Genomic DNA, 12,775 nt, shown 5'->3' with positions numbered 1-12,775 from the left:
AATGCTGCTCCACAGCCCACAGCTAAAACACACTGGGGCTCACAGAACAATGCCAATGACACCAAGCTGTGCGGTTCGGTTGATACGCTGGAGGGAAGGAATGCCATCCAGTGGGACCTTGACACGCTTGTGAGGTGGGCTGATGCCAACCTCATGAAGTTTAACCATGCCAGGTGCAATGTCCTACACCTGGGTCGGAGCAATCCCAGACACAGCTACAGGCTGGGCAGAGAAGAGATGCAGAGCAGCCCTGCGGAGAAGGACTTGGGGGTGTTGGTGGATGAGAAAATGAACATGAGCCAGCAGTGTGCGCTTGCAGCCCAGACAGCCAACCGTATCCTGGGCTGCATCAAAAGGAGCGTGACCAGCAGGTTCAGGGAGGTGATCCTGCCCCTCTACTCTGCTCTCATGAGACCTCACTTGCAGTATTGTGTGCAGTTCTGGTGTCCTCAACAGAAAAAGGACATGGAACTGTTGGAACAAATCCAGAGGAGGGCCATGAGGATGATAAGGGGCTGGAGAACTTCCTGTATGGAGCCAGGCTGAGAAAGTTGAGGCTGTTCGGCCTGGAGAAGAGAAGGCTGCGTGGAGACCTCATAGCAGCCTTCCAGTATCTGAAGGCTGCTGGGGAGGGAATGTTCACTAGGGACTGTAGTGATAGGAGAAGGGGTAATGGGTTCAAACTTAAACAGGGGAAGTTTAGATTGGATATAAGGAGGAAATTCTTTACTGTGAGGGTGGTGAGGCACTGGAATGGGTTGCCCAGGGAGCTTGTGAATGCTTCATCCCTGGCAGTGTTCAAGCCCAGCTTGGACAGGGCCTTGGGTGGCAGGGTTTACTGCGAGGGGGTTGGAACAGAATGATCCAGTTCCTTTCCAACCTGCACTATTCTAGGATTCAATAAAGTGCGTCTATGTCGTCTCAGGGGGTCACGTAACCATTGCCCAGTGTCCCCCATGAACCTGCACCCCCGTCAGGGCTCATCCCCATCCTCCTCAGCAGTTCTGGAACTTTGGGGTGATGTCACAGACGGGGTCACAGCGGCACCGCCCATGCCCAGGCAACAGCACAGACCTCCACCCCTGAACCCACAGTTAGCCCCTGCTCCTACCTACGTGCTCCATCCCTTCTGCCCTGCTCCTGCCCTGCGCTTCTGCCCTACTCCCAGCCCTTTCCTCTTCTTCCATCCCTACACCTTTGTTCCTCGCTTCTTACACCCGACCTTGGTACTTGGAATCCAGCCCCAGAAGAAGTCCACCCTTGCGATGGTGGAGGTGGACGAACCAATGGAGGTGGATGAGGAGGTGCATGAGGAGGTGGATGAGGAGGTGGACGAGGAGGTGGACAAGGAGGTGGACGAGGAGGTGGACGAACCGATGGAGGTGGATGCGGAGGAGGAGGAGGCGATGGATACCAGTTCTTTGTTGTTTCTCTTCTATTTTTTGTTGAATTGTAAATACATTTCCTGATGTTCTCCTGACCCAGTCTCTCTTTGTATTCACTGCGATCACACGTGCTTTGGCAGACAAGGGGTTTCCACTTGCTCTGTGCTCCCAGGGCTGGAGGGGCCATGGGGCTGGTGCTGGGGGCTGGGGCACCCCAACTGTCCTCACGAGGGCTCCCTGCCCTGGCAGAGCGGCTCTTTCAGGCTCTCTGCAGCTGTGGGCAGGGCTGGGCACGGGTGAGGGACCAAAGGTCTGGGCGCTCAGCCCGACCCCTGGGTGGCTGCAGGGCGCCTGCTCTGGTGCTGCCATCGGGCACAGCCTGTGCCAGCGCTGACCAAGGCTCCTCGGGCTGCTCCTCAAGCTGGGGGAAACACGGCCACGTACAAGGAATCAGTCCTGGAATCTCAGAATCACAGCGTGCCCGGGCTCGCGTCCCTGCGGGGAGCAGCCTGCGCCCGGCATCCTGTTGGATGCTGCTGCCCAAACCAAGCCTTTGACCCCCTTCCTCCCACTGAGTCCCTTGGTCCCCATCCCGCAGGGTGGGAAGAGGGGCTGGGGCTGCAGCTGGTTTGGGATACCAGATGTTGGCGGCTGCAGCTGGAGCCAGGCTCACCCGCCGGTGCTCTCATGTGGGACCCTGCAAGCAGGCAGGGAGGGGGAGCTGCCAGCAGGAGATTGCAGCGGGGTGCAGGGGGAGCTGCTGCGTGCATGAGGTGTGAGTGCAAATGCAGACGGGCACACGCGAGTTCAAGGTGCGGAGCTGTTGCAGACCCCTCCTGAAGCAGGCAGCCCTGGGCACCCGCTGCTGGCACCACATCTTGTGCTGCCCTCGCAGCCTTTCCTGTGCGTGGGGCGCAGGTTCTCGCATGGGCTCACCCGTGATGGGCACGGCTGGAGGACGTGGCTGGGCAGGGCTGAATCCCAACCCCATGGACACATCCCAACTGCAGCACATGAGCACTGCTCAGGTTGATCACTGACTGCTTGTGGGACAGGGCAGGAGCACAGGAGATGGTCCTGGCACATCCAAAGTTGGCCAGCTCAGGCTTCAGCCATTTTATTGATTATTTAAGCACCAAAGTGTGTCCTGTCGTCTCAGGGGGTCACGTAACCATTGCCCAATGTCCCCCATGAAGCTGCACCCACCTCAGAGCTCGTCCCCATCCCCCGCTCGCAGCAGTTCGGGAACTCTGGGGTGATGTCACAGACGGGGTCACAGCGGCACCGCCCGTGCCCAGGCAACAGCACAGACCTCCACCCCTGAACCCACAGTTAGCCCCTGCTCCTACCTACGTGCTCCATCCCTTCTGCCCTGCTCCTGCCCTGCGCTTCTGCCCTACTCCCAGCCCTTTCCTCTTCTTCCATCCCTACACCTTTGTTCCTCACTTACACCCGACCTTCCTACCTGGAATGCAGCACCAGAAGAAGTCCACCCTTGCGATGGTGGAGGTGGACGAACCAATGGAGGTGGATGAGGAGGTGCATGAGGAGGTGGATGAGGAGGTGGACAAGGAGGTGGATGAGGAGGTGGACAAGGAGGTGGACGAACCGATGGAGGTGGATGCGGAGGAGGAGGAGGCGATGGATACCAGTTCTTTGTTGTTTCTTCTATTTTTTGTTCCTTTGTAAATACATTTCCTGATGTTCTCCTGACCCAGTCTCTCTTTGTATTCACTGCTATTACACGTGCCTTTGGCAGACAAGGGGTTTCCTCTTGCTCTGTGCTCCCAGGGCTGGAGGGGCCATGGGGCTGGTGCTGGGGGCTGGGGCACCCCAACTGTCCTCACGTGGGCTCCCTGCCCTGGCAGAGCGGCTCTTTCAGGCTCTCTGCAGCTGTGGGCAGGGCTGGGCACGGGTGAGGGACCAAGGTCTGGCGCTGAGCCCGACCCCTGGGCTGGGCCCTGCAGGGCGCCTGCTCTGGTGCTGCCATCGGGCACAGCCTGTGCCAGCGCTGACCAAGGCTCCTCGGGCTGCTCCTCAAGCTGGGGGAAACACGGCCACGTACAAGGAATCAGTCCTGGAATCTCAGAATCACAGCGTGCCCGGGCTCGCGTCCCTGCGGGGAGCAGCCTGCGCCCGGCATCCTGTTGGATGCTGCTGCCCAAACCAAGCCTTTGCCCCGCTTCCGTCCGTTCCTCCCACTGAGTCCCTTGGTCCCCATCCCGCAGGGTGGGAAGAGGGGCTGGGGCTGCAGCTGGTTTGGGATACCAGATGTTGGCGGCTGCAGCTGGAGCCAGGCTCACCCGCCGGTGCTCTCATGTGGGACCCTGCAAGCAGACAGGGAGGGGGAGCTGCCAGCAGGAGATTGCAGCGGGGTGCAGGGGGAGCTGCTGCGTGCATGAGGTGTGCGTGCAAATGCAGACGGGCACACGCGAGTTCAAGGTGCGGAGCTGTTGCAGACCCCTCCTGAAGCAGGCAGCCCTGGGCACCCGCTGCTGGCACCACATCTTGTGCTGCCCTCGCAGCCTTTCCTGTGCGTGGGGCTCAGGTTCTCGCATGGGCTCACCCGTGATGGGCACGGCTGGAGGACGTGGCTGGGCAGGGCTGAATCCCAACCCCATGGACACATCCCAACTGCAGCACATGAGCACTGCTCAGGTTGATCACTGACTGCTTGTGGGACAGGGCAGGAGCACAGGAGATGGTCCTGGCACATCCAAAGTTGGCCAGCTCAGACTTAACCCATTTTATTGATTATTTAAGCACCAAAGTGTGTCCTGTCGTCTCAGGGGGTCCGTAACCATTGCCCAATGTCCCCCATGAAGCTGCACCCCCCTCAGAGCTCGTCCCCATCCCCCGCTCCCAGCAGTTCGGGAACTCTGGGGTGATGTCACAGAGGGGGTCACAGCGGCACCGCCCGTGCCCAGGCAACAGCACAGACCTCCACCCCTGAACCCACAGTTAGCCCCTGCTCCTACCTACGTGCTCCATCCCTTCTGCCCTGCTCCTGCCCTGCGCTTCTGCCCTACTCCCAGCCCTTTCCTCTTCTTCCATCCCTACACCTTTGTTCCTCGCTTCTTACACACGACCTTCCTACCTGGAATGCAGCACCAGAAGAAGTCCACCCTTGCGATGGTGGAGGTGGACGAACCAATGGAGGTGGATGAGGAGGTGCATGAGGAGGTGGATGAGGAGGTGGACGAGGAGGTGGACAAGGAGGTGGACGAGGAGGTGGACGAACCGATGGAGGTGGATGCGGAGGAGGAGGAGGCGATGGATACCAGTTCTTTGTTGTTTCTTCTATTTTTTGTTCCTTTGTAAATACATTTCCTGATGTTCTCCTGACCCAGTCTCTCTTTGTATTCACTGCGATCACACGTGCCTTTGGCAGACAAGGGGTTTCCACTTGCTCTGTGCTCCCAGGGCTGGAGGGGCCATGGGGCTGGGGCTGGGTCTGGGCACCTCACTGTCCTCATGCTGGGCCTCCCTGCCCTGGGCAGAGCGGCTCTTTCAGGCTCTCTGCAGCTGTGGGCAGGGCTGGGCACGGGTGAGGGACCAAAGGTCTGGCGCTCAGCCCGACCCCTGGGTGGCTGCAGGGCGCCTGCTCTGGTGCTGCCATCGGGCACAGCCTGTGCCAGCGCTGACCAAGGCTCCTCGGGAACCTGCTCCTCAAGCTGGGGGAAACACGGCCACGTACAAGGAATCAGTCCTGGAATCTCAGGAGCCACAGCGTGCCCGGGTCGCGTCCCTGCGGGGAGCAGCCTGCGCCCGGCATCCTGTTGGATGCTGCTGCCCAAACCAAGCCTTTGACCCCCTCCCACTGAGTCCCTTGGTCCCCATCCCGCAGGGTGGGAGAGGGGCTGGGGCTGCAGCTGGTTTGGGATACCAGATGTTGGCGGCTGCAGCTGGAGCCAGGCTCACCCGCCGGTGCTCTCATGTGGGACCCTGCAAGCAGGCAGGGAGGGGGAGCTGCCAGCAGGAGAATGGCAGCGGGGTGCAGGGGGAGCTGCTGCGTGCATGAGGTGTGCGTGCAAATGCAGACGGGCACACGCGAGTTCAAGGTGCGGAGCTGTTGCAGACCCCTCCTGAAGCAGGCAGCCCTGGGCACCCGCTGCTGGCACCACATCTTGTGCTGCCCTCGCAGCCTTTCCTGTGCGTGGGGCGCAGGTTCTCGCATGGGCTCACCCGTGATGGGCACGGCTGGAGGACGTGGCTGGGCAGGGCTGAATCCCAACCCCATGGACACATCCCAACTGCAGCACATGAGCACTGCTCAGGTTGATCACTGACTGCTTGTGGGACAGGGCAGGAGCACAGGAGATGGTCCTGGCACATCCAAAGTTGGCCAGCTCAGGCTTAACCCATTTTATTGATTATTTAAGCACCAAAGTGTGTCCTGTCGTCTCAGGGGGTCACGTAACCATTGCCCAATGTCCCCCATGAAGCTGCACCCCCCTCAGGGCTCATCCCCATCCCCCGCTCGCAGCAGTTCTGGAACTCTGGGGTGATGTCACAGACGGGGTCACAGCGGCACCGCCCATGCCCAGGCAACAGCACAGACCTCCACCCCTGAACCCACAGTTAGCCCCTGCTCCTACCTACGTGCTCCATCCCTTCTGCCCTGCTCCTGCCCTGCGCTTCTGCCCTACTCCCAGCCCTTTCCTCTTCTTCCATCCCTACACCTTTGTTTCTCACTTCTTACACGCGACCTTCCTACCTGGAATGCAGCACCAGAAGAAGTCCACCCTTGCGATGGTGGAGGTGGACGAACCAATGGAGGTGGATGAGGAGGTGCATGAGGAGGTGGATGAGGAGGTGGACAAGGAGGTGGACGAGGAGGTGGACGAGGAGGTGGACGAACCGATGGAGGTGGATGCGGAGGAGGAGGAGGCGATGGATACCAGTTCTTTGTTGTTTCTTCTATTTTTTGTTCCTTTGTAAATACATTTCCTGATGTTCTCCTGACCCAGTCTCTCTTTGTATTCACTGCGATCACACGTGCCTTTGGCAGACAAGGGGTTTCCTCTTGCTCTGTGCTCCCAGGGCTGGAGGGGCCACTGGGGCTGGTGCTGGGGGCTGGGGCACCCCAACTGTCCTCACGTGGGCTCCCTGCCCTGGCAGAGCGGCTCTTTCAGGCTCTCTGCAGCTGTGGGCAGGGCTGGGCACGGGTGAGGGACCAAGGTCTGGGCGCTCAGCCCGACCCCTGGGTGGCTGCAGGGCGCCTGCTCTGGTGCTGCCATCGGGCACAGCCTGTGCCAGCGCTGACCAAGGCTCCTCAGGCTGCTCCTCAAGCTGGGGGAAACACGGCCACGTACAAGGAATCAGTCCTGGAATCTCAGAATCACAGCGTGCCCGGGCTCGCGTCCCTGCGGGGAGCAGCCTGCGCCCGGCATCCTGTTGGATGCTGCTGCCCAAACCAAGCCTTTGACCCCCGTCCTCCCACTGAGTCCCTTGGTCCCCATCCCGCAGGGTGGGAAGAGGGGCTGGGGCTGCAGCTGGTTTGGGATACCAGATGTTGGCGGCTGCAGCTGGAGCCAGGCTCACCCGCCGGTGCTGTCATGTGGGACCCTGCAAGCAGGCAGGGAGGGGGAGCTGCCAGCAGGAGAATGGCAGCGGGGTGCAGGGGGAGCTGCTGCGTGCATGAGGTGTGCGTGCAAATGCAGACGGGCACACGCGAGTTCAAGGTGCGGAGCTGTTGCAGACCCCTCCTGAAGCAGGCAGCCCTGGGCACCCGCTGCTGGCACCACATCTTGTGCTGCCCTCGCAGCCTTTCCTGTGCGTGGGGCTCAGGTTCTCGCATGGGCTCACCCGTGATGGGCACGGCTGGAGGACGTGGCTGGGCAGGGCTGAATCCCAACCCCATGGACACATCCCAACTGCAGCACATGAGCACTGCTCAGGTTGATCACTGACTGCTTGTGGGACAGGGCAGGAGCACAGGAGATGGTCCTGGCACATCCAAAGTTGGCCAGCTCAGGCTTAACCCATTTTATTGATTATTTAAGCACCAAAGTGTGTCCTGTCGTCTCAGGGGGTCCGTAACCATTGCCCAATGTCCCCCATGAAGCTGCACCCCCCTCAGAGCTCATCCCCATCCCCCGCTCGCAGCAGTTCTGGAACTCTGGGGTGATGTCACAGACGGGGTCACAGCGGCACCGCCCGTGCCCAGGCAACAGCACAGACCTCCACCCCTGAACCCACAGTTAGCCCCTGCTCCTACCTACGTGCTCCATCCCTTCTGCCCTGCTCCTGCCCTGCGCTTCTGCCCTACTCCCAGCCCTTTCCTCTTCTTCCATCCCTACACCTTTGTTCCTCACTTCTTACACGCGACCTTCCTACCTGGAATGCAGCACCAGAAGAAGTCCACCCTTGCGATGGTGGAGGTGGACGAACCAATGGAGGTGGATGAGGAGGTGCATGAGGAGGTGGATGAGGAGGTGGACGAGGAGGTGGACAAGGAGGTGGACGAACCGATGGAGGTGGATGCGGAGGAGGCGATGGATACCAGTTCTTTGTTGTTTCTTCTATTTTTTGTTCCTTTGTAAATACATTTCCTGATGTTCTCCTGACCCAGTCTCTCTTTGTATTTACTGTGATTACACATGGCTTTGGCAAACAAGTGGTTTCCACTTGCTCTGAGCTCGCAGAGCTGGAAGGGCCATGGGGGCTGGTGCTGGGGCACCCCAGTTGTCCTCATGTGAGCTCCCTGCCCTGGCAGAATGGCTCTTTCAGGCTCTCTGCAGCTGTGGGCAAGGATGGGTGAGGGACCAAGGTCTGGGCGCTCACTCTGAACCCTCGGCGGCTGCAGTGTACCAGGTCTGGAGCTGCCATTAGGCACAGCCTGTGCCAGTGCTGACCAAAGCTTCTCGGGCTGCTCCTCAAGCTGGGGGAAACATGGCCACATACAAGGAATCAGTCATGGAGTCACAGAATCACAGTGTGCCCAGGCTCAGGTCACTGCTGGGAGCAGCCTGCACCCAGTATCCTGTTGGATCCTGCTGCCCAAACCAAGCCTTTTACCTGCTTCCGCCCCTTCCTCCCAGTATGTCCCTTGGTCCCCATCCCGCAGGGTGGGGGGAAGAGGGGCTGGGGCTGCAGCTGGTTTGGGATACCAGATGTTGGCGGCTGAGCTGGAGCCAGGCTCACCCGCCGGTGCTGTCATGTGGGGACCCTGCAAGCAGGCAGGGAGCGGGAGCTGCCAGCAGGAGATTGCAGCGGGGTGCAGGGGGAGCTGCTGCGTGCATGAGGTGTGCGTGCAAATGCAGACGGGCACACGCGAGTTCAAGGTGCGGAGCTGTTGCAGACCCCTCCTGAAGCAGGCAGCCCTGGGCACTCGCTGCTGGCACCACATCTTGTGCTGCCCTCGCAGCCTTTCCTGTGCGTGGGGCGCAGGTTCTCGCATGGGCTCACCCGTGATGGGCACGGCTGGAGGACGTGGCTGGGCAGGGCTGAATCCCAACCCCATGGACACATCCCAACTGCAGCACATGAGCACTGCTCAGGTTGATCACTGACTGCTTGTGGGACAGGGAAGGAGCACAGGAGATGGTCCTGGCACATCCAAAGTTGGCCAGCTCAGGCTTCAGCCATTTTATTGATTATTTAAACACCAAAGTGTCTTGGTCGTTCTCTCAGGGGGTCACGTAACCATTGCCCAATGTCCCCACTCGGCTGCACCCCCCTCAGAGCTCGTCCCCCACCCCCCACTCGCAGCAGTTCGGGAACTCTGGGGTGATGTCACAGACGGGGTCACAGCGGCACCGCCCGTGCCCAGGCAACAGCACAGACCTCCACCCCTGAACCCACAGTTAGCCCCTGCTCCTACCTACGTGCTCCATCCCTTCTGCCCTGCTCCTGCCCTGCGCTTCTGCCCTACTCCCAGCCCTTTCCTCTTCTTCCATCCCTACACCTTTGTTCCTCACTTACACCCGACCTTCCTACCTGGAATGCAGCACCAGAAGAAGTCCACCCTTGCGATGGTGGAGGTGGACGAACCAATGGAGGTGGATGAGGAGGTGCATGAGGAGGTGGATGAGGAGGTGGACGAGGAGGTGGACAAGGAGGTGGACGAACCGATGGAGGTGGATGCGGAGGAGGAGGAGGCGATGGATACCAGTTCTTTGTTGTTTCTTCTATTTTTTGTTGCTTTGTAAATACATTTCCTGATGTTCTCCTGACCCAGTCTCTCTTTGTATTCACTGCGATCACACGTGCCTTTGGCAGACAAGGGGTTTCCACTTGCTCTGTGCTCCCAGGGCTGGAGGGGCCATGGGGCTGGTGCTGGGGGCTGGGGCACCCCAACTGTCCTCACGTGGGCTCCCTGCCCTGGCAGAGCGGCTCTTTCAGGCTCTCTGCAGCTGTGGGCAGGGCTGGGCACGGGTGAGGGACCAAAGGTCTGGGCGCTCAGCCCGACCCCTGGGTGGCTGCAGGGCGCCTGCTCTGGTGCTGCCATCGGGCCCAGCCTGTGCCAGCGCTGACCAAGGCTCCTCGGGCTGCTCCTCAAGCTGGGGGAAACACGGCCACGTACAAGGAATCAGTCCTGGAATCTCAGAATCACAGCGTGCCCGGGCTCGCGTGCCTGCGGGGAGCAGCCTGCGCCCGGCATCCTGTTGGATGCTGCTGCCCAAACCAAGCCTTTGACCCCCTTCCTCCCACTGAGTCCCTTGGTCCCCATCCCGCAGGGTGGGAAGAGGGGCTGGGGCTGCAGCTGGTTTGGGATACCAGATGTTGGCGGCTGCAGCTGGAGCCAGGCTCACCCGCCGGTGCTCTCATGTGGGACCAGGCAAGCAGGCAGGGAGGGGGAGCTGCCAGCAGGAGAATGGCAGCGGGGTGCAGGGGGAGCTGCTGCGTGCATGAGGTGTGCGTGCAAATGCAGACGGGCACACGCGAGTTCAAGGTGCGGAGCTGTTGCAGACCCCTCCTGAAGCAGGCAGCCCTGGGCACCCGCTGCGGTCATATCTGTGCTGCCCTCCAGGCCTTCCCGGTGCGTGGGGCTCAGGTTCTCGCATGGGCCACCCGTGATGGGCACGGCTGGAGGACGTGGCTGGGCAGGGCTGAATCCCAACCCCATGGACACATCCCAACTGCAGCACATGAGCACTGCTCAGGTTGATCACTGACTGCTTGTGGGACAGGGAAGGAGCACAGGAGATGGTCCTGGCACATCCAAAGTTGGCCAGCTCAGACTTAACCCATTTTATTGATTATTTAAGCACCAAAGTGTGTCCTGTCGTCTCAGGGGGTCCGTAACCATTGCCCAATGTCCCCCATGAAGCTGCAATCCCCTCAGAGCTCGTCCCCATCCCCCGCTCACAGCAGTTCTGGAACTCTGGGGTGATGTCACAGAGGGGGTCACAGCGGCACCGCCCGTGCCCAGGCAACAGCACAGACCTCCACCCCTGAACCCACAGTTAGCCCCTGCTCCTACCTACGTGCTCCATCCCTTCTGCCCTGCTCCTGCCCTGCGCTTCTGCCCTACTCCCAGCCCTTTCCTCTTCTTCCATCCCTACACCTTTGTTCCTCGCTTCTTACACGCGACCTTCCTACCTGGAATGCAGCACCAGAAGAAGTCCACCCTTGCGATGGTGGAGGTGGACGAACCAATGGAGGTGCATGAGGAGGTGGATGAGGAGGTGGATGAGGAGGTGGATGAGGAGGTGCACGAGGAGGTGGACGAGGAGGTGGACGAACCGATGGAGGTGGATGCGGAGGAGGAGGAGGCGATGGATACCAGTTCTTTGTTGTTTCTTCTATTTTTTGTTCCTTTGTAAATACATTTCCTGATGTTCTCCTGACCCAGTCTCTCTTTGTATTCACTGCGATCACACGTGCCTTTGGCAGACAAGGGGTTTCCACTTGCTCTGTGCTCCCAGGGCTGGAGGGGCCATGGGGGCTGGTGCTGGGGGCTGGGGCACCCCAACTGTCCTCACGTGGGCTCCCTGCCCTGGCAGAGCGGCTCTTTCAGGCTCTCTGCAGCTGTGGGCAGGGCTGGGCACGGGTGAGGGACCAAAGGTCTGGGCGCTCAGCCCGACCCCTGGGTGGCTGCAGGGCGCCTGCTCTGGTGCTGCCATCGGGCACAGCCTGTGCCAGCGCTGACCAAGGCTCCTCGGGCTGCTCCTCAAGCTGGGGGAAACACGGCCACGTACAAGGAATCAGTCCTGGAATCTCAGAATCACAGCGTGCCCGGGCTCGCGTCCCTGCGGGGAGCAGCCTGCGCCCGGCATCCTGTTGGATGCTGCTGCCCAAACCAAGCCTTTGACCCCCTTCCTCCCACTGAGTCCCTTGGTCCCCATCCCGCAGGGTGGGAAGAGGGGCTGGGGCTGCAGCTGGTTTGGGATACCAGATGTTGGCAGCTGCAGCTGGAGCCAGGCTCACCTGCCGGTGCTGTCATGTGGGACCCTGCAAGCAGGCAGGGAGGGGGAGCTGCCAGCAGGAGAATGGCAGTGGGGTGCAGGGGGAGCTGCTGCGTGCATGAGGTGTGCGTGCAAATGCAGACGGGCACACGCGAGTTCAAGGTGCGGAGCTGTTGCAGACCCCTCCTGAAGCAGGCAGCCCTGGGCACCCGCTGCTGGCACCACATCTTGTGCTGCCCTCGCAGCCTTTCCTGTGCGTGGGGCTCAGGTTCTCGCATGGGCTCACCCGTGATGGGCACGGCTGGAGGACGTGGCTGGTCAGGGCTGAATCCCAACCCCATGGACACATCCCAACTGCAGCACATGAGCACTGCTCAGGTTGATCACTGACTGCTTGTGGGACAGGGAAGGAGCACAGGAGATGGTCCTGGCACATCCAAAGTTGGCCAGCTCAGGCTTAACCCATTTTATTGATTATTTCAGCACCAAAGTGTCCTACTGTGTCGTACACAGTCCTACCGTGGGGATCTGTTACAAACCGCCTGATCAAGAGGACTCTGTGGATGAAGCACTCTATAGGCAGATAGGAACAACCTCACGCTGACAGGTCCTTGTTCTCATGGGGGACTTCAACCACCGTGGTATCTGTTCGAGGGACGGTACGGCCCGGCACAAGCAATCCCGGAGGTTCTTCGATCATGTGGAAGACAGCTTCCTTCTGCAAGTAATAGAGGAGCCAAGAAGGTGAGGTGCCATGCTTGACCTCGGGCTCACCAGGAAATATGATGTCCCAGGGCAGCCTTGGTTGCAGTGATCATGAGATGGTTGAATTCGAGAGCCTCAGGACAGTGCGAAGAGCGTGCAGCAAGCTCACTGCCCTTGGCTTCAAGAGAGCAGACTTTGACCTCTTCAGGAACCTGCTTAGGAAGGTTCCATGTGGTATAGTCCTAGAGGGCAGGGGGGCCCAAGAATGTTGGCTGATATTCAAGGATCACCTACTGCAAGCTCAGGAGTGTTGCATTCCAACTAGAAGGAAGT

This window comes from Neopsephotus bourkii, unplaced genomic scaffold (genome assembly GCF_033783945.1).
Source record: "Neopsephotus bourkii isolate Nb327-2 ecotype Australia unplaced genomic scaffold, CSIRO-AGI_Nbou_v1 NB_1663, whole genome shotgun sequence".
Classification (NCBI taxonomy): domain Eukaryota; kingdom Metazoa; phylum Chordata; class Aves; order Psittaciformes; family Psittacidae; genus Neopsephotus; species Neopsephotus bourkii.
This window is presented reverse-complemented; position numbering follows the sequence as displayed.